Below are 21,175 nucleotides of genomic sequence, written 5' to 3'. Positions count from 1 at the left end.
TGGTACCCAAGCCGAATGGGAAGTGAAGAATGTGTGTTGACTACACTGACTTAAACAAGGCGTGCCCAACGGATGAGTACCCACTACCCAGGATCGACATATTAATTGACGCCACCACTGGGCACAAGATGCTGAGTTTCATGGATTCCTACTCAGGTTACAACCAGATCATCATGCATGAGGATGATGAGTCTTACATCGCCTTCCGAACAGACAAGGAGAACTATTGCTACCACGTCATGCCGTTCGGGCTAAAGAACGCAGGAGTCACCTACCAAAGAATGGTCAACAGGATGTTCGAGGAACAAATCGGGCGCAACATGGAAGTGTACGTGGATGACATGCTTGTAAAGAGTGTCCGAGCCCACCAGCACCTGACCGACTTGGAAGAAGCATTCACTGTATTAAGAAGAAACCAGATGAAACTAAATCCTGCGAAGTGTGCGTTCGGGGTAACGTCAAGGAAATTCCTGCAGTTCATGGTCTCAGTACGTGGAATAGAAGCTAACCCCTCCAAGATCAAAGCCATTCAAGAGATGGCACCACCTCGGACGGTCAGAGAAGTGCAAAGGTTAAATGGAAGGATCGCCACCCTTTCAAGGTTCGTGTCACGGTCAGGAGACAAGTGTCTACCATTTTTCAAGATATTAAAGAATCTTCGAAGTCCTAAAGACTTTACTTGGATAGAGGAGTACCAGAAGGCATTCGAGGAGCTAAAGGAATACCTCAGGAGTCCACCACTGCTTGGACGACCAGAACCTAATGAAGAATTGCAGATCTACGTGGCGGCGACTCCTATCACGGTGAGCGCGGTACTGTTAAGGGAAGAGAGTAAGGTACAGAGACCTATCTACTATGTCAATCATGTGTTGATTGATGCAGAGACCAGGTACACAAGAATTGAGAAGGTCGCCTATGCATTGGTGATCGTGGCTAAGAAGCTAAGGCCTTACTTCCAAGCCCATACCATCATGGTCCTTACCGACCTACCATTAACAAGCTGGACGTCTCCGAACGGTTGCTCGCCTGGGCCGTCGAGTTGAGTGAGCACGACATCAGGTTCCAGCCCAGGACGACAATAAAAAGCCAAGCCCTAGTAGACTTTGTCGCTGAATGTACCCTGCCAGAGAACGAACCAGAAACGGAGGAACCAGAGGATCAGGATCGAGGTTCATGGGAGATGTTCGTGGATGGTTCAAGTAACACCATAGGAAGCGGAGCTGGATTCATACTCACCAGCCCCGAAGGATTTCGAATCCAATATGCTCTACGGTTTACCTTCCCGGTATCCAATAATGAAGCAGAGTACGAAGCACTACTAGCTAGACTCCGGGTGGCTAAAGCCATTCAAGTCACCCACCTATCCATCCGGAGTGACTCCCAACTTGTAGTGAACTAGGTGAACGGAGAGTATGAAGCAAAGGTCGAGCGAATGACGTCATACCTGACACGTGCTCGAGAATTGATCGGGGAGTTTGTGAAGTTCGAGATGGTTTGGGTTCCCAGGATCGAGAATGCCACCGCAGACGCACTTTCCAGGCTAGCCAATGATGAACTCAGAAACCTGGCCAGTGTAGTATATGTTGAAATACTACACGAGCCAACGTATCAAGAGAAGCAGGTTAATGAGATTGAGGAAGGACCTAGCTGGATGGACCCTATACTCAACTACCTACAGAATGGCATCCTACCAGAGGACAAGGTCGAAGCAAAAAAGGTAAGGATGAGAGCTGCAAAGTACACCGTCCTCGATGGAGTACTGTACAAGAGGGGAGCCACAGCACCATTACTTTGGTGCCTAGGACCCAAGGGAGCCTAGTACGCCCTAGCAGAGGTACATGAAGGGATATGCAGAAGCCACATGGGAGGAAGACACCTAGCCTATAAACTCCTCTGGCTCTACTGGCCGAGAATGCAAGAGGAAGCCATCCAGTAGGTCAAGGCCTGCGAGCAATGTCAATTTGCCCCAGTACCCCATCTACCCGCCACCAAGCTGACATCGATCCTCAACCCCATTCCCTTTGCCATGTGGGGGGGTCGACATCTTAGGGGATTTTACAGCAGCATCAGGCAACTGAAAGTACTTGGTGGTCGCCATTGACTACTTCACCAAGTGGGTAGAGGCCAAACCATTGACCAAGATCACAGAGAATGAAATGGAGAAGTTCGTCCGTGACGACATCATCTACAGGTTCGGCGTACCAAAGATCATAGTCTCCGACAACGGGAAGCAAATTAACAACCCCAAGTTCAGAACCTTCTGTCAGAGCTACAACATTGACTATCGGCCTGTTTCGGTAGCCTACCCACAGGCCAATGGTCAGGTGGAGGTCACAAATCGAACCCTACTGGATGGAATAAAGAAAAGATTAGAAGGAGCCAAAGGGAAGTGGGTCGAGGAACTACTAAGCGTTCTATGGGCGTATCGCACCACAGTAAGGACACCCACAGGGGAGAGCCCATTTCGCTTAGCATATGGCACAGAAGCATTGGCATCGGTGGAAGCTCTAGCCATGTCTCATAGGGTACTGCACTTCAATGAAAGAACATATACAGATGGACTGCGAGCAAACCTGGACTTCCTGGATGAGGTACGAGAGAAGGCACTACTGAGAAATGTGGCATACCAGCAGCGCACAGTTAAGTACTACAACACTAAGGTACGAGAAAGGTTATTCCACCAGGGGGACCTAGTCCTAAGAAGGGCAAGTGCATCGTAGCCAACGAAGGAAGGAAAACTATCAGCCAACTGGGAAGGACCTTACATAGTTTCCAAGCAGATACGTCCAGGGACATACCGCTTGAAAATTCCGAGGGGCAAGAAGGTAGATCGTACCTGGAACTCGGAACACTTGAAGAAATTCTATCAGTAGAAGTCACGGTAGCAACACCGTCAACAGTAGTGGTAGCAGTAGCAGCAGATTACATTACAGTTTTCAAGGATAATTTGAAATTGGGATACATTCGTCTACTCCTACCCATCAATCGGATCTCTTCCACTAAACCAAGGTTCGTCGACCATTGAGGCGCAAGGACAAGACCTGTTGGCCACCAAGGTTCGCTGACCACAAGGGTGTATTGTTGCCAAGGCCTGTTGGCCACCAAGGTCTGTTGACCACGAGGGCTCATCATCGCTAAGGCCCATTGCCACCAAGGTCCACTAACCACCAGGGCGCATCGCCGCCAAGGCCCGTTGGCCACCAAGGTCCGTTGACCATCAGGGTACATCGCCGCCAAGGCCCGTTGGCCACCAAGGTCCGTTGACCACCAGGGCGCATTGTCGCCAAGGCCCGTTGGGCACCAAGGTCCGCTGACCACCAGGGCGCATCGTCGTCATGGCCCGTTGGCCACCAAGGTCCATAGACCACCAAGGCGCAATGCCACCAAGGCCCGTTGGCCATCAGGGTCCGCTAACTACTAAGACTTGACACCCCTAAAGACCACAGATCACCAGGGGTTGCAAATAAGGAAGGGACTCATCGAAGCAACAATGATCACATAAGTTCTACATCCACATCAAAGGAAGAAAAAGTCAAATACTATAATCTGAGAAGGAAGTAAGGGTCACAATCCAAGAGCTCAAATCCAAAGGTCCAACATCCAAAGAACACATATAAGATCAGGGAGCGTCTGATGGAGGAGCGGCATCTGACCCAGCAGGGGACATCATGTTGGCCTCAGCAGTGCAAGCAACGCCCTCCTCTAGTGGAGCCACGCCCTCCTCGGTCGCCACAGCACCCTCTTCAGGAGAAGCGTGAATCTCAACAACAGTCTCAGGAAGCAATGTGGTGACCTCCAAAAACTCTGAGAAATCATAGCATGGGGTCTTCTCTAGAATGTGAGCCGCCAAGTTCTTGACGCCTGCATCATAGATCTCCTAGTTATACTTATAAAAGTACGCAGTAATCTCAGGAGATCGCTGATAGGCCGCTACCACATGCTCCCCTGCCTCAGACAACTCCGCCTGGTGACTCTGCCTCAAGGCGCAAAGCTCCCCCTCCAAAGCTCGGACTCTAGACGAACTCTGAGCAGCCGCTGCAGTACCCACCCTGAGCTCCTCCAAGGCACTCCTCTCGCGAGCCACAGCCTCCTCCCAAGCGGCCTTATGACCCTGAAGCTCCTTCTCCATACTTCTCATCGCGCTCTTTCGCTAGACCTCATAAAAAGCATGACCCTCTAGATGAAGCACCGCCTCTGTGACCCGGTGCTGGACCTGCAACCAACATGGCAGTCAAAGGACATTCACAAGCACAACAGAAGCAATGACACGAAAAGTAAAGACAAAGAAGAATGACTCACAGAAGCTAGGTCCTGATAAAGGCTCTGCGACAGGAAGGCATCACTAAATCCCTGAACAACAGAATGCTCAGTAGGAAGCCTCCCCATATCCAGCCACTTCTGACATGCGCCGCTACTAGCCAACGTCGGTCCCTCCTAAAGATCCCAAGGAAGCACCAAAGGGGAGGAGGTCGGAGAGGCTACAGTAGCGTCAACAGAAGGAGTCACCCCTTTGCCCTTAGAGGGGGGTGGAATAACTGATCTAGATGAGGAAGCGGGAGGAGACGTTTTGGGAAGAAGCATGCGTGGCCCAGTCCTCGTCCTACCAGAGGGATCAAGACCACCTTTTCGCTTGGTCCCAACCACCACGGAAGGAGAAGAAGAAGGAGCGGATGAAGCCGCACCAACAGAGCCAACCCCAGGGGGGGCAGACTGAGCACCCCTCTTCCGCAGGTCCGAGTGGAAGACGCTAAGGTCTGGTCGAATATCCATTGCACAGCAACATCCAATCAAGAAACATGAAACAGGTCAGACAACAGGCACACAGAATAAAGGTACATAAGCAAATACCAAAGGACCCAAGCATCTTACCCAGACTCAATTTCCAAAGGCATATGAAGGCCTCTGAATCCAACTCGCGGACGTTGAATGGGTCGCATCCCTGACACCGCTGAAGAGACTCTCGCTCAAAGTCACTCAAGTCGAGGGGAAGGTTCACACTCTTGTCATCAATGGTCTCCCAAGTAGATAGCAGTGCGCATCGAGGGACCAAGGCAAAAAAGAAGCGGTCCCTCCACATCTTCATCGAATGGGTGATCCCCACAAGAGGATCGACGGAAGCAAGGGACCCCTTAGGAAGGCGACGTGCGAAGTGATAGCATCCGCCTTCCCCCTTCTTCAGAACATAGAAATACGAGAACAGGGGGACGGTAGCGGCATGCCCCAATTGGGCAAAGAACACATAAAAGCCCAGAACCACCCGCCAAGAGTTGGGCAACACCCTACAGGGGTAAGGTGATAATGCTCCAACACCAACTCCACAAAGCGGGGGATGGGGAAGTGAAGGCCATGGACTAAAGAAATATAGTAGAGGCAGACCTCATCCGCCTGGTGAGAATAGGCACGGTCATCGGGCCCTGGGGCGCGAAGCACGACCTCAGATATGGAATTTTCGACGGAGTGACACCAAGTTAGAGGGGGTCATGATGCTAAGAGTATGGGCCGACTTGCTCCCAGGATCCCCGACGGAAGAGGAGGCCTTGGAAGCCCTAATACAACCCCTACGAGGGGTATCCCTAGAAACATCTTCCTCCTCATCACTAGCGACAAGGGGAGACAATGGAAGGGAAGCATCCGCAGAAGGGAACGACCTCGAAGAGGACTCCTGGGAAGGGGACCCAACCACAACTGTGGCCGGGTCGGAATGACTAGATGAAGACATGGACATACAACAAAAGTAAGTTGGCTACTTACTTAGAGCGACGACCTCCCAAAGTCAAGCAACCAACCACAAGCGAAGGGATGTCAACCTGCAACCAGCAACATTCGCAACCCGTCACTCAAAAGGATAATACCAAAACAAAAAAAAAAAAAAAAAAAAGTGTGTATTCTTACCGATACAAGTGGGGGTAGATCGAGCACACCCAAGTAGAAGTGGATCGAGCATACCCAAATAGAAGTGGATCGGGCATACCCAAGTAGAAATGGATTGAGCACACCTAAGTAGAAGTGGATCGAGCACACCCAAGTAGAAGTGGATCGAGCACACCTAAATAGAAGTGGATCGAGCACACCCAAGTAGAAGTGGATTGAGCACACCCAAATAGAAAAGGATCGAGGACACCCAAGTAGGGGTGGATCAGAACCCAAAGAGGAGGACCGCAAAGGACACGAATGGGCAAGCACGCCCAAACGGGCGAGGACCCTGAGCGAGGACCACGGGCGGACGTGAACAACCAAGTGAAGGCTGCAGACAAGGACCGCGGACGAGCGCCATCGGACGTGCGATGATCAAGCACCAAGTAAAGGGCGGTCAAGGCAAGCTAGACATGAACTAAGGAGGGGAATGTGCACGAAGCAACAACCAAGCACCAAACCACATGTGCCATGAGACTAACCAAGGCCCAAGAGCTAGAAGAAGCCAAGAAAGAGTAGCCAACAAACAAGAGGAGGTCACATCACCCTTTGCCACCAAAGGACAAACACCTTGTGGGCAACAAAAAGTGAAGGCCAAAAGCAAAGCAAAGGGGGAGATTCAAAAAGTAAGAGAGAGAAGAAGAGAAAAGCAAGAGAGAGAAGAAGAAAAAAGCAAGGGAAGAGAAAAGGTGAAAAGAAAGAAGAGGGCAAGGGTATATATCTACAAGCGAAAAAAAAAAAAAAAAAAAAAGAGAAAAAATAGCAAAAGTGAGGGAGGGGAGGTTTGAACCCTCAACCACCCCATCATCGAATAATTTACAAGCAGGGCCCTGAAGAGAAGATTATTTGTTGAGAACCTCTTGAGGGGTATACAAGCCTAAGAAATACTCTCTTGAGCGTTACTCTCCAAGAAAGTGGGGGGCAAATGATGAACCCCAAACAAAGCTAACCAACCGGAGACTGCCATGTGGCGGGACTAGGTAAGGCAGGGTGAACACCCCCCATTTGGGTGAACCCCCCTTAGGTGAGCTCCCCCACTTGGGCGGACTCCCCCTTAGGTGAGTTCCCCCATTTGGGGGAACTCCCCCTGAGCAAGCTCCCCCACTTGGGCGGACTCCCCCTTAGGTGAGTTCCCCCATTTGGGGGAACTCCCCCTGAGCAAGCTCCCCTTGGGCGGACCCCCCTCTTTTGGCTTGGACCCTGTGCACATGGACAAACACGACGGACTCTAAGCCCCACCTCCAATTGCAAGATGTACACTATCTCCAGGACTCTAGGCCACCACTTATCAGTCAACGTACCCACAATGGACTCAAACACCCAAAATCTATCTACAGTCTATCCACCAAGGATACCAAGTCTATCAAGGACACCATGTCTTATGGGAAGACAACCAATCAAGGATGAGCCCTAATGCCCAAGGACTCTATCTACCACGAAGGCCACACTACATCAATTGGGACTCTCCACACCACCACGCACTACTATAAAAGGCAAGGTACATAGCCCCATCAAGGGACAACTTAACTGATCTTGAATTCTACTATTCACTCATCTGTTTGCTCAGAGAGATCTAACTTAGGCATCGGAGAGTCCTAAGCCAGAATCACACCGGTTCTCCTTTGTCATCCAGGGTCTTTTGCAGCTTACGGCACTCGAAGGACCGCTGAGCGATTTCTCAACGCAACAGGAATCAATAAGCAGGCACATAGAACATAAAGGTGTCGGGTTTGTGCACTCTCTAATCATCTTATAAAACTTAATTGTTAATACAAATAGATTAATAGAGAAAATTTTACTCAATTTTCATTCACTAGGCTACCAATCATGAAGATCGTCATTGACATGCATAATAGTATTTGTCGTAAATCTTTTTGTTGTGAATCATTTTTATCCGAAGTTCAAGATGAATGGAAATTTTATTAGGGAGAAAGAACGCCACCCGGTCGTGCATTGTGCCGTGTCCTATGCCAAGACACAAGAGCGCATGAAATGACCAGGGCACCCTTGGTGATTTCCACCTTTCCAGGGGGTGCGCCGATCATTTTGCACGTCCCTGGCATGTCACAATGTGTGACCGGGAGTTCCTTTTTGCATTTAATTATTATGAATTAGTCATCATTAACTAAGTGCCAAGTATTAAGTATATTATGCTAATTCTTATTTTATATAAATGATTTGAATAGGCTCTACTTGTGATTGCTAAATGTTGAGGAGCGAAGGTAATTGAGGAGTGAATTTAATTTTTATAGTTTTAGTGAATGTTGATAAGGAAGACTTTATTTGCATTAGGGTTTAAATACATTATGTCCATCCATTGTTAGAGTTGCTTTTGGGGCTTCTCCCCTTGGGAGGTTATCTATCTCATTTGACTTGACTGTTAGAGTGTAATTTCATAATTCAAATCATGTTAGAGTTTTGTACAAGCCCAGGTATGTACTGCAAAATCTCAACAATCTGGTAGGATGGTGATGGGAATCGATAACCTGATTGTGTAGTGGATTCGGATCGGGTGTAGAACCTATGCATTCAATTTTGAGATCAACATCCCATGACAATTCGAAATGGGAAAGATAGGTTACCTTAGAACCACAAGGGAAGTCCCTCCTCCAGATAATAGTTCTTCCTCACTTGAGTAACGATAGGAATTTACAACGATCAACTCTTGATTCTTCAATTCAATGCAGGCGATCAGCAAAACTATCACCAACAAACTACGGTTTTCAAAATCCTAAACACTGTCACACACCTTAGAGAGAGAGAGAGAGAGAGAGAGAGAGAGAGAGAGACAATCATGAATCCAACACACCGATATATATAGTCCACATGACATCAACTGTTGGTGTATCAAAACCCATAACATAACACAGTAATGATAAGGATCTGTTAGGTCTTAGGATCAACTGGTGATGGGTATGCATCTCGTCCTAAGTAATACATGTGATAATTGTACTAGATTCTTTTCAATACGAATACATGATGTGTAATTACATTTATGCCTAGAAATCATCATTTTTCTAGTGACATACAATGTAACGACCATATGAATGGAATATTTGGTCCTATCCCTATTTGAGAACTGTTTCAAGTGAAAATCCATGGAACAATCTTATAAGCCCATAAATGGAATACATGCAGTAATAGTACTTCAATTCATTTATTCAAATGGACTCGGGTTTGATGGACATACTTTAACACATGGATCATGCAAATGTAGTTCGGAAAGAACGGACAACCTCTCCAAGTCATTTGAAAAGCATAACTCAGATGTGTCATGGAAGAACAATGGTGAACATGGAGGTGTTGTGTTTCTTATTAGAGACCATCAAGGGTGGGTTTGTGTGGAAATTTCTAAACCTTTGCATTTTCAATGTGCCTTATTGGGGGAAGCATTGGCAATGTAGAGCGGTATGTTAGATGTAATCTCAAAACCTTTTGACGATCTAGTTGACTAGTTGTAGGAATTGACTATAAAAAGCTCCATGACTACATCTCAGGATGGAACACAACTATCCCGCTTCTTATTCAGCTAGTGGTTGAGGTTATTTCCTATATTTCTTCATACTTCTTGGAATGTATTTTTCCATTTGTGCCTAGGTAGCACAACTCATTAGCAAACTCCTTAGCTAGAAGGCGTTATCCTTTACGAGTAGGATAGTTTGACCAAACTCCACTTTGTGGTTGGTGGAATCTTGTAATTCGAGAACTACGAGCCCGACTCGCTTTAATAAATAGTCGTGTTTCTACCAAAAAAAAATGACAACAGTTGACAAACCATGGTGGTATATTATGATCCAATTAGTTCCTTGCATTCTCATTTATCTAACAAAATAAATAAAAAAGAAACAATTTAGGGATCAGAATTGATCAATCTTGAGTAAAGTCAGCTGATACAACCGATATTTGTCGTATTGGATGAAGACGCCACCCGGTCGTGTCCAAGGCGTGGACACTGTGCCTAGATAGCTAGGCATAGAATGACCACCCAACCCCATTCCAAGGCAGAAATTCCAGGTGCCATGGCGGGGGTTGGGTGGTTAATCCATGCCCAGCTATGTCTAGGCGATTTCCACGCTTTGGACATGACTAGGTGGCGTTCTTTAACCCTTGTCTTATTCATAAGGGAAAAACATTTGTGGTGGCAGACAATATCATTTGGATTAATCTCCATTGATTCTGAATGAACTCGTTGATAGCATTTTGATTTCTTGATTCTTGATAAAGTAACGCCATAAATATACATATAAAATAGGCTCAATAATTCTACCTCTTTACACTGGACCATAGATGGCAAATCCATTGAAGCTTGGCCTGATTCAGCTCTATTAATAATCCATAGAAGCTTGGACTGATTCAGCTCAACTAACCCAAATGCTGCCAAAGCCAAATGAGGTGACAAGGTCACTGGAGTGTTTTATTGTGTTGTTTGATATAAAATACTTTAGGGAAAAGGTCGGGTATGCTAGTGTAGATCCTGAATTTTGTCATCCTTGGGAATGATGACAATAGGATGTGAATTGACAAGTTTCTCTTTCAGTAAGGGCTAGACCACCTAACCAACCCCACTAAGACCCCGATTAGATTTGGATAAGCGTTTTTAAATAAAATATGTTCAATGCTAGACAAGGCTGTAGGAGCATTAATGAAAATTGCTATCGGGAATTCCCCGACACCAAATTAGGGTTTATCTTTGTTCTCAAAATTATGATATTTTTTACCAAAACTTAGACAAAATTTTGTAGCATTGGATGGTGCTTAAAAAAATGATTCTAACGGTATATTACATGTCAATTTCGGACACCCGAATATGAAACTGTGCCCAAAACAGGAAAAATGCACATTTTCAGGCTAAATTGGGAGGTTTGGGCCCACCTCAGAGGTTGAGGCGGTTGCCCAGACACGTGGAGAGTTCCACAGATCCGTGGAGTGTTGCGTCATTCCTAACATGTGGAAAGACTCACCTTCACATTTGCCTATAAAAGCAGAGCCTCTCTCTCTCCTAAAGATAACTTTTCACCCCTTTTTTCGAATTTAACTTCGTTTGAGAGCAATTTTCACTCTAAAAATGGAATTTTGGATTTTATCTCTCCTAGTTTTTTTCTTTGTTACCCTGTTCGAGTTATCTTGACACAACCCGATTCCCTCTTTTTTCGGAAAGTCCTTTGATAAGTCCCTCGATGTCTAAAATTTGCAAGAGTGGGATTACATCAATTTTGGTCTTAGAAGTGCGTGCATGATCCACTTCTAAACTCACTCTACCCTACCTAGGAGGTATAGTTCTTCAAGTGAGAGAGAAGCAATCTTTTTCCCTGCACCTAAGCCAAATCCGATTTCTGACGAAGTTCTTCTGATACGTCGAAGCTCTGCCAGGATTCCAACAAAATCCTCCTTATACGTCAAAGATCTGCCTGAGTTTCATGAACAAAAGTTCATTTGATAAGATGGGGTTCTGCCTACATCTCATCAACGGATCTCGTCTGATAGAGCGCAAGCACCGCTGAAATTTCTGTACGGAATTTCTCTCCATTTACCCTTGTGGAAGGTTGAATCCAGGTATTTTCAGCTCTTTACATTCGGCATAATATAATCCATTAAGGTAACATGCTATGTTATGGATGTTAATGTTAGTTAGGGTGTTTTATATGGTTTCCATACTAATGCATACCTATTGTACATCATAACTACACATAAAATATCAATTCTTGCTTTCTGGAATTTCCCGTGATGGTTGCGTGCATTAGTTCACTAACAATCTGACTGATGGTTGTAAGGCTGAGCCTACCTTTAGTCATTATTGTTTTTTGAGGTTTTAGTGATGTGTGCGTGTGTTATTTCACAAATGATCTGATTGATAAATGTTAGGTCGAGCCTACCTTTAATCATTATTTGGTTTCCGGGATTTTAGCTTTTCGGCCCTTACGCCGTATGTTTTTCTAAAAGAAAACTTGTCGATCCCTATATCGTCATGGTACCCATTTTCATAAGAATACGGTCACCCCTTTTTGGTAGATACTGAACGTAATCACATGCTTGCATTAATGGTTTTATTCACATAAAATATCAATTTGCCTTCCAGGGGCATTTTGGTAAATATAATTTTATGCTCGTTTGCATTTTAGAAGTTAGGAATGTCACACATACATTATATTAATTGTTTTAATTATATTTAAGATCAATGGTGATAATTAAATATGGTTTTTCCGTATAAAATATCAATTTTGCCTTTTAGGGGCATTTAGGTAAATATGGTCATTTTATGCCAGATTGCATTCTTGGCATTAAGAATGTCTCACATGTATTATATTAATGCATTTAGTCATGTTTTGATGAATGGTGATATTCAAATATGACTTTTAATGCATTTTTTGCATTTATGCCCTTTAGGGGCAAATTGGTAATTTTACCATTTTATACTAGTTTGCATATTTAATTTCACATGATGCATGATATGTCAATTATATACTAACCTTGCATTTTGTCATATGAGATATTATATTTTGAGAGCACCCAAGCATCTAACACAAAGGACCGGCTCCTCCGGACGGAGTGGGGTGCGTAGCTCATACCCATTCTTTGGTCAGATCATATGGAATCAATTGTAGCCCTATCCTCTAACTAGGATTTGGGCTAACCATTTATGATTTTAGGCCCTTCACAACCTAGGTGGCAACTTCTTTTCTTTTATTTTAAATTATACATTCCCCCATCACCGGTTTGTAGAAACCACACACCATTCAATTCGAGTCGTTAAGAGATAGGGGATATCAACCTTCGATAAATCCCTACATCAGCACCACCCCCGCAAAGGGTGGCAATCCAATTTTGGCGTGCAATCATTGTACGTACAGCTAGCACCTTATGTGTCTACCTTTCTTTTCCACCTTATGACTCTCTTACCCCTCAAAAAGAGGAAGAGAGAGATAGACATATAGGGTGCTAGCATACGGTATACCATTAGGATACCCATCCCTTTCCCAATATTTTATTAAACAATATGTTTTGTTTGGAATTAAGAAACAATCTAGAGCACCTTTTAGTACAATCCATTCTCTATGTACGAGGGCTAGAAGAGAGAAAGTGAGGCTGATAGTCTCTAAAAATCTTATGTGTAACGACCCAGCCCTCTCTTAGCATGACGTGTTTTAAAGCCGTGAGGCCCATTGGGCCATAGCGAACAATATCATGCAAAGAGAAGGGCTGAGTTATTACAGTGGTATCAAAGCAAACTCCCTATTGGAAAATACGTATCTAATCTAATCCTTTTTTGATAAGTTTTGATGATAACAAACATATGCCAAAACAAACAAACCATTATACTAATAATTTTTGGAAGCTCAAAGAAGAAATGATAGCTCAAGCAAGAAAAGTATGGAAGCCACAAACCTCAGTTTAAACAAGACAAGAAGAAAGAGAAGTTAGAAGATTGAAAGAAGAAAAGGCCCAAGTGAAGACCCAAGACTGAAGATGTGTAAATAGATAGAAGCACACAGTATGCATATTGTATTGCATGAAAAATAGTGAAAAATGCACATCATTCATGCATACATGCTTAGAGACCTTAGGTGTTGATTTATAGGCCTTAAAAGACTTTGACATAAGCTGGATAAGGAATAGATAAAGTCTATCAGAGACAGACAGCAAAAAAGAATAAAAATAGGCAAGCGGTTGATCCACCGGTCGAACCATAAGGCATTTTCGAACGCTGGAAACAGTGGCTTGCCAGTTTCAATCGGTCGCCCAACAACTGACGATCAATCAATTGGTTGACTGGTCATCGACCGGTAGGACAAAACAAGTCCCAACGGCTCTATTTAACCCAATGGTCGTATTCAACGGTCGACCGATAGACTCAAAAACTAGTCGTTTTATAGCCGTTTGAGCAATTTGACACATGATTTTTGAGCATTAAATAATGCCTATAAACCAAACGTGTCAGACCTTTTCACCATCACTATAATAAAAAAGAAGACTTTATTGTGAGGTGAGAAAGTCAATTCGAAGCTCCTTCTGACATCATTGAAAGTCAAGAAGAATTCTCAATCATCCTAGGTCGACTTCATTGTTCAAGCTCTATTGAAAGATCACTTCCAAAGAGAAGTTCCAAAAGGTCAAACATAATTTGCACTCATATTTGCATATCCTCATCTTTTTTGTAAGAAGTAGTTGGCACACTTCCTGCCTAGGTAACACTCTTTTCTTTTTTATTTAATTATTTTCTTACTCTTGAGTTGGGTAGACTCTAGATGAGTACGGCGTTTCTTGCACTTGCCTAGACTGTACTTAGGTGTTGTGTAAGAGATTTTCTTATCCTTAAAAGATTGAAGGATCTTTTTATTTTGGTGAAAAGATTTTTAAAAGGTTTTTTTCCCACGTACTGTACTAAAAGAAAAAAGTTTAGTGGAATTCTCTCAAGGTTGAGAGAAGTGGATGTAGACATGAGGTAGAGTGGAACCACTATAAATGATCCTGTCTCATTTACTTTAATTTGCATTATTTTATCAAGTTTTGTTAATTTGAGAAAATATAGTAAAAATAAAAAAAGATATAAATTCCACTAAGGTAACCTATTCACCCCCTCTAGGTTATCCAACACTTGGTATTAGAGTGGAAGCCTATTATAAGAGACTAAAAGATCTATGGGCTCACATCACCCTACAACACTTGAGGGAGTAAATGTCTCTAGACCACCTTTGTGTAATGGAGAAAATTTTTCATACTGAAAAATTAGATTCAAGAATTTCACATGTGCCCACAATCTTAATGTATGGCATATGATTGAACATGGACCATACTACTACTCCAATATAGTAGATGATGAGACCGTGTCAAAAGACACATCTGAACTAACTCCCTTAGAAAAGGAGAGAGTTCAACATAATTACAAAGCTATTACTTTTCTGCAATATGCATTAAGCGACTCTAAATTTAATAAGATAGCTATGTGTGAAACAGAAAAAGAAATATGGGATACACTTGTGGTTTCTTATGAAGGAACCTCACAACTGAAAGAATCCAAGATTGACAAACTTGTTCATGAGTATGAATTATTTAAGATGTTAGAAAATGAGAATATTGCTAGCATATTTTTAAGATTTATTACCATCATTAATAAGCTGAAGGGCCTAGGAAAAACTTACACCAACTCGGAGAATGTACGGAAGATCCTCAGATCACTACCCCAAAAATTGAGACTAAAGGTAACCGCAATCAAGGAAGCCAAGGATATCGAAAGGTAAGTAAAAATGAATTATTGGGTTCTTTGCTAACTTATGAAGTTGAGTTAAATGAAGATGAAAAGTAAATCAAAACAAATGAACTTAAGAAGAAAGTTATTGCACTCAAAATGACAAACATATCCGATGACGATAGTGACGAAGAGGACAACATCACTTACTTTGACAGGGAGATGTCTTTGATAACCAGAAAATTCCAAAAATTCCTCAAAAGAAAAGGAGGAAGATCATTCAACGAAGGGAATTCCTTAAAAAAACATAAAGGTAAATCTTCATCCAAGGATAAAACTCTATCTACTAACAAAAAGGATGTTGTTTGTTTTGAATGTTGAAAACCAGGCCACTTTAAAACTGACTGCCCAAAAATACAAGAAAAGAAGAATGCTTATGTTACGAAAACCTCGTGGGACTTTAGTGAAGAAGAAGAAGAAGAGGAATCCGATAAGGAGCAAAGCATTCTAGTACACATGGCAATTACTGAAGAAAGGGAGGAAGACAATGATGAGGTAACTGCCGGTTATATTATAGCTTCTAAGTATATTGATATATGTGATCATATAGTTACTGATGACATTAATGAAAATGACATTGAGAGAGGTTTTAAAGTATTATTATATGAAGCTATTCAACGACTAGAAATAACCAAAATCAACCTCAAAAAAAAGGTTGTTCTCTTACATAATAAAGTAGATGAACTACACTCTTATACTGCAAAACTTGAAGAGGATAATCAGAAACTGATGACTGCCACCAAAGGATAAAAATCCTTGGATAATCTTCTTGGTACTCCACAAAAGGCACCTTAAGACAAAGAGGGACTAGGCTACAATGGGAGAATCCCATATCAAGCCAAAGGTAAAGAAAAAGTGGTATATCTAGAAGACAAAAGAACAAATCAAAGTCAAACGTCAACTTCTCATGCACCCCTTCAAGATATAGAAGGAGAGCACTAATGGTATAGAAACCAAGGTGTAGACACCTAATTTTTGTCACCCCTAGAAATGATGACACAAGGAGATAAAATTGCCCTAGATTCGGCACTTGATGTTTCAGGAATTTTTAAAACCCTAGATTTGTTGCTAAAACTAACCAAATTGCCCCCTATAAAATTTAAAGGACAATGGTTTCAGAAATTGGATATTGACATTGCGGATTAGTGTTGTCTATCTTCGGATTGAACACTATGCTTTGGTATGAGAGTGGTACAAATTGGCTCTCAATTCCCATTTACATTGCCAGGCCAACACGCCTACTCGCAGTGCATTTCCCACAAGGTTCGAGTTAATCCTATGCCTTCACCTCGTGTCATTGAAAAGTGCCCAAAATGAGCTTTTCGACAATACGTTGCACGTCAATTTTTGACCAATGCTTTGGAAATTATAATTTTCGGAATGGGTCTCGGTTTATCAAAATTTTGATTCCATTTTAAGCAGTGGTAATGTCAAACCCTGCTCTTGACTGGCTGGAATTTTGATTGAAGGATAGGAACCCTTGACCAAGCAACCAAGAACACTGTGGAGTATCACTCCAGTGATTTGGATTGATGAAGAAACCCTGTGTGGATCATCCTACATGCCTGTCAATAGGTGGATCACTGACCCTTGCGGCTATACAGCTCACAGCATGATGTATGGCCTGGACTCCAGGTAATCTCTCTCCTCCCCATAATTGTGGGACCCACCCCTGGAAAAGTGTGTAAAAACCTCTAAATGGCATGTGGGGACAATGCCTTGACCAAGGGTCAAACCCTTGTGCAAGCCACATTGAGATTCAACCTTGCTGCAATCTCTGGGCGATGGCACTGGGCGATGCAGACAAGGCCTAGAGACATCGCCCAGTGAGTAAAACAGCATATTTTAATGGATTTAAATTATGGGGACAACACATCTTGGACATGGGCACCCTCCATAGGTAGAGGGGAGTCTGAGGGACCACCTCATACCCTTGGTTCACTGTGGACCCCACCAGAGAGCCCAGAGTGGCTGTGAATGCAGTGAAGAATGCATTTTGAAAATAGGCCTTAATAGCCAAACAGGCCCTAGTCATGGGCTGGCCTATAAAAAGGGATGCGTTGGGCTCATTTAGAGCCCTTAGCAGTGTTGGAACCGTGAGGGGAGAAAGAAGAGAACGAAGAGAGGAAGAGGAAGGAAGGGAGAGAGCTACTCTCACATCTGGGCCTGATTTTCGTGGCATCCAAGCCCTGCCCAGGTATAAATACATATGTACATACCTGCTGCCCCTTAAATCTCGGAGTTTTTGCTTGGTTTCTACTCTTTGGGTAGCCTAGAACAGCTAAGGACTACCTTGAACAGCCTCAGATCTTCCATGCAAGCATAGAGCATGGAAGATCTGAGATTTTTGAACAAAAATATAAGTCTGATATGCTGTTATTGAGAGCCGAATCTGGCGTGTGCACACCGCACCGCCGTATTCACTTGTAGCTGTTTGGAACCCTGGATGCAAGCCATGACTGCATAGACCTAGCCCTAGGTAATTGCAGCCTTGAATCACCATGTAGAATCTGATTAGAGCCTTGCATGTGACTGAAATTGAGATTCATGCCTGAAGAAAACTCTGTGATACTATTCACTGGGCTGTCTGGGCAGCCTCTGGCAGCCCAGAGGTGGGCCCAATGGAAAATCCACAAGGACCATGATGTAGATCACCCCTAGGGGTACCTAGCACCCTAACATGCATGGGGTGATGATTTGAGCACAGGCCATGAGCTGCAACCTTGGGATCTCAGCCCATTGTCGATTTGAAGACTCTAGGCGATGCACCCAATGCCCAGAGACATCGCCCAGTGAATGGAAGTTGGCAGAATTGCTGATCTGGCCTTGGGAACCTCATCCATTGGCCATGGTACTGTGTGGGAAGGTGGGAAATGACCTAAATGCCCCTCCCCACATCTATCCTTATGAAGGTATGGCTTGGGAACCCAAGTGGGCCCCGTAGGTGATGGAAACCCTGCCTGTGCTTGTCCTGTAGCACTGTCAGGCTGAGGGCAGCACAGTAAGCCTATTATGACCTAGGGTCTGGATGATGCACCAGGACATAGGCCTAAGGCCCAGTGCAAGGCCCAGAGAATTCCAAGTGAGAACCAATTGAACACCGTGTCAACCCAGTGAGTTTAGGTTAACCCTAGGACTATCAGAGACAAATTGGAAACTTAATACGACAATTTTTTATTTACATCTAGGATTTGATCCCGTGCTCGAGGTCTACAATCAGACTGCTGTTGGAACTGAATTTGCGACCGAGTTTCTAGAATCAAATCCAGGTGAGTGAAGTATTATCATATATACATGTGTAACTGTATGCCGGCAAATAAATTCTTAAATCTTAAATGCTGTGTTATTTAATTATGTTCAATTACTCAAGTTACTGTACAATGATTGTCTGTTGATCAACACTGTGAATATTATCTGATGATTGTGAATGTTAGACTAGATGCCATAGTCGGCTTGGAAATCAGGCCTATGGTAGCCCGTAGAATGGGATGCGATTGACACCACCCGACTCATGCGATGCCATATAGACATGGGGTTAGAGTTTCATCACCCATGCTACGCACCCTTGCCAACAGGGGTTAAGGTGTTGGATGCCTGTGAGGGTGACCATATGTGTATATAAGAAAAGAAATGAAATGAAAAGAAAAAAAATGTGTTTGCACCAGAATGGTGAATATGAGTTATATGTCGGGCTATAAGCCAGAAAAGAAATGAGATGAGAATTGTGATGGATTACGCTACAGGTTAATCATAGAGGGCTGGTAGGGCTGACCTTGGTGAACGAATGCGGGAGCTGACTGGTCCTCTCCGAAAACTCAATGGGTGTATCGCGGGAAGGGGTAACCAAGCCCGCACTAGGGATACATGTATTGGGGATTGTAGTAGCACTGACCTGACTTAGTTGTATTGCTAGGTGGCTAATAATTAATCTGGACTTGCATATCATGTAGGATCATATGGATTGTGGTTGCATGTGCATGCATGATGATGTATTTTGTTCACGAGCTCAGTGGGGCTCACACTCTGTTATATATGTTTTTCTTAGATGATTTTGCAGATCGATGCCGTTGTGGCATGGAGGCTTATTACGAGGAGGAGAGCCATAGTTGTTATGATGATATTGGTGTGGACCCCGACGAAGGTCGTGCTGATGATGCGTGCATTCTCGGTGGTCATTGATGAAGACCGTTGAAGAGTGCACTTGATGCTTTTTGTCTTGGGGACTTTTTTTATCTTTGATAGGAGTTTATCCCCGTTCTGTTTGTGGTTTCTGATGTAGTTTTCTTTCTTTTCTTTTTGGGGTTGAGTTATCTCACCCTGTACATAAATGTATGTATATCTTTCTTCTTTTAGCTTTTGTCAGCTTAGTTTCTCTTTGTGGGTTGTATCTGGGTGGGAATGTTTCAGAACACAATATATATATATATACCACTCACATTCCCGTATTGCTACGCTTTCTCTTTTGTTATAATTGTAGTTATTCTACAGCACTCTGATCTTACCTATAGTAATGTGATGAATGTGGACCCTTGAATGTAAGTACTGCTTCTAGATCCGTTGGATTTGGCGGATTGCCGTTACGCAATTCGGGTCACCTACCTAATCCTCCCAGGGGGTGGTTTGAGGTGTTACAGAGCTTGGTATCAGAGCATGAGGCTCTTCTTACATTCACGGGGTGCAGATTAGAGTTAATAAGCTACTGACACTAAAACAAGTAATAACTAAAAGTTACAGGGGAGGTAGATGCAATTAAATAGAAAATGCATAATTACCATTAAGTGAAAGATAACTGTGGCTGAATACTACAAAAGTTTTAACTGAAAGTACTACTCTCAGATAATTACATAAACTGAAGGAAAAAAAAAGCTACATATAAACCCAACACAAGAAAAAGGCAGAAATAAGTACATAAGCTAAAAAATATATCTGAACCATGTACCATAGACACCAGTATTGGTCAGGAGAACTACTCTGAAGGAGGAAGGTCGCTCGAAGGAGGCTGTGTCTGGCGTGAGTCAACACGATAGAATCTGTCCCAAAAATCTAAGCGCTGCTCAACAGATCCCACCCTGCTCTCTAAAGATGTGAATCCCTGATCCATCCTAGTCGCCATGTCGGAAAGCTAGGTACTGAGGCCCTGGAAATGTGACATCATCTGTGCCCACTCAGAAGGCCCTGGAACCTGAGAACTGGTGGCACCCGTCGCCTCGTAGGCAGGTAAGTCAGTGAACTGTGTGCCAACACCCTCGAAGTCGCCCTGACCCATACCCTGTCTCTCTCCAAGCTCGCCCTGGGTGTCTCTCTCAATATCTCTCAGCTCCTCATCATGCTCATCACCACCCTGCACCTCCTCCTGCTCCTCGTCCCTCTGCTGCATCTCCATCTACTGCTCATCCTCTGGTGGATCCTCTCCAAGCACCTTCATCTTCAGTATTGAGGTCTTATCAATAGGCTTGGATCTATCTTTCTCCATGTACTCTCCCGCCAAAGGAACCTCGAAATGCCGGAAGACTAAGGTAAGGAGCTTCCCATATGGAAGGTTCCCATCAGATGGGTTCTGTGTGTGATATAACATAACCTGGAGTAAAAGGTATGGGAGGTTTATGATCGGACCCCCTCTGCCAGCTCCCAGTAGACAGTATGTGATGTAGGCCCTCATCATAGAGATACTACCCCTATTGCCGCCCTTAGGGTAGAAGTTGTAGGTAACACACCTACTAATCACTCTAGCACTGGGCTTATATGAAGCCTCAGACTTGGGAGTGTCCTGTGAACCTGTCAATGCTTTGAAAACCAACCTCCTAGTCTCCAAAGAAAACATCTCAGAGATGTCCACCCTGGGTTTGTAGTAAACCCTCTCTCTTGTGTTGGGTATGCTCAAAATCTCTGCTAGTGAGACAGTGGTCAACCTAATATCCACTCCCTTCACCCTATTCAACAGACCAAACTCTTGTGCCCCAGATGGCACCAAATTGCAATAGAAGTACCGAACCAAGTTAGGATAACAAGGCTCGGTGG

General features: G+C 43.8%; 1 long non-coding RNA gene across 1 annotated transcript in view; it reads right to left on the bottom strand.

The window, feature by feature from the left end:
• Positions 1 to 20,519, bottom strand: part of LOC122660096 — a 28,414-nt gene extending 7,895 nt beyond the window's left edge. The window contains exons 1-2 of the long non-coding RNA XR_006332619.1: positions 20,505 to 20,519; positions 15,053 to 15,055 (exon numbers count right to left, since the gene is read on the bottom strand). This is a non-coding gene — a long non-coding RNA (uncharacterized LOC122660096). The remainder of the gene's footprint in view (positions 1 to 15,052; positions 15,056 to 20,504) is intronic.
• Positions 20,520 to 21,175: the final 656 nt, after the last annotated feature.

The sequence above is a fragment of the Telopea speciosissima genome, chromosome 4, assembly GCF_018873765.1.
Source record: "Telopea speciosissima isolate NSW1024214 ecotype Mountain lineage chromosome 4, Tspe_v1, whole genome shotgun sequence".
NCBI lineage: Eukaryota > Viridiplantae > Streptophyta > Magnoliopsida > Proteales > Proteaceae > Telopea > Telopea speciosissima.
This window is presented reverse-complemented; position numbering and strand designations above follow the sequence as displayed.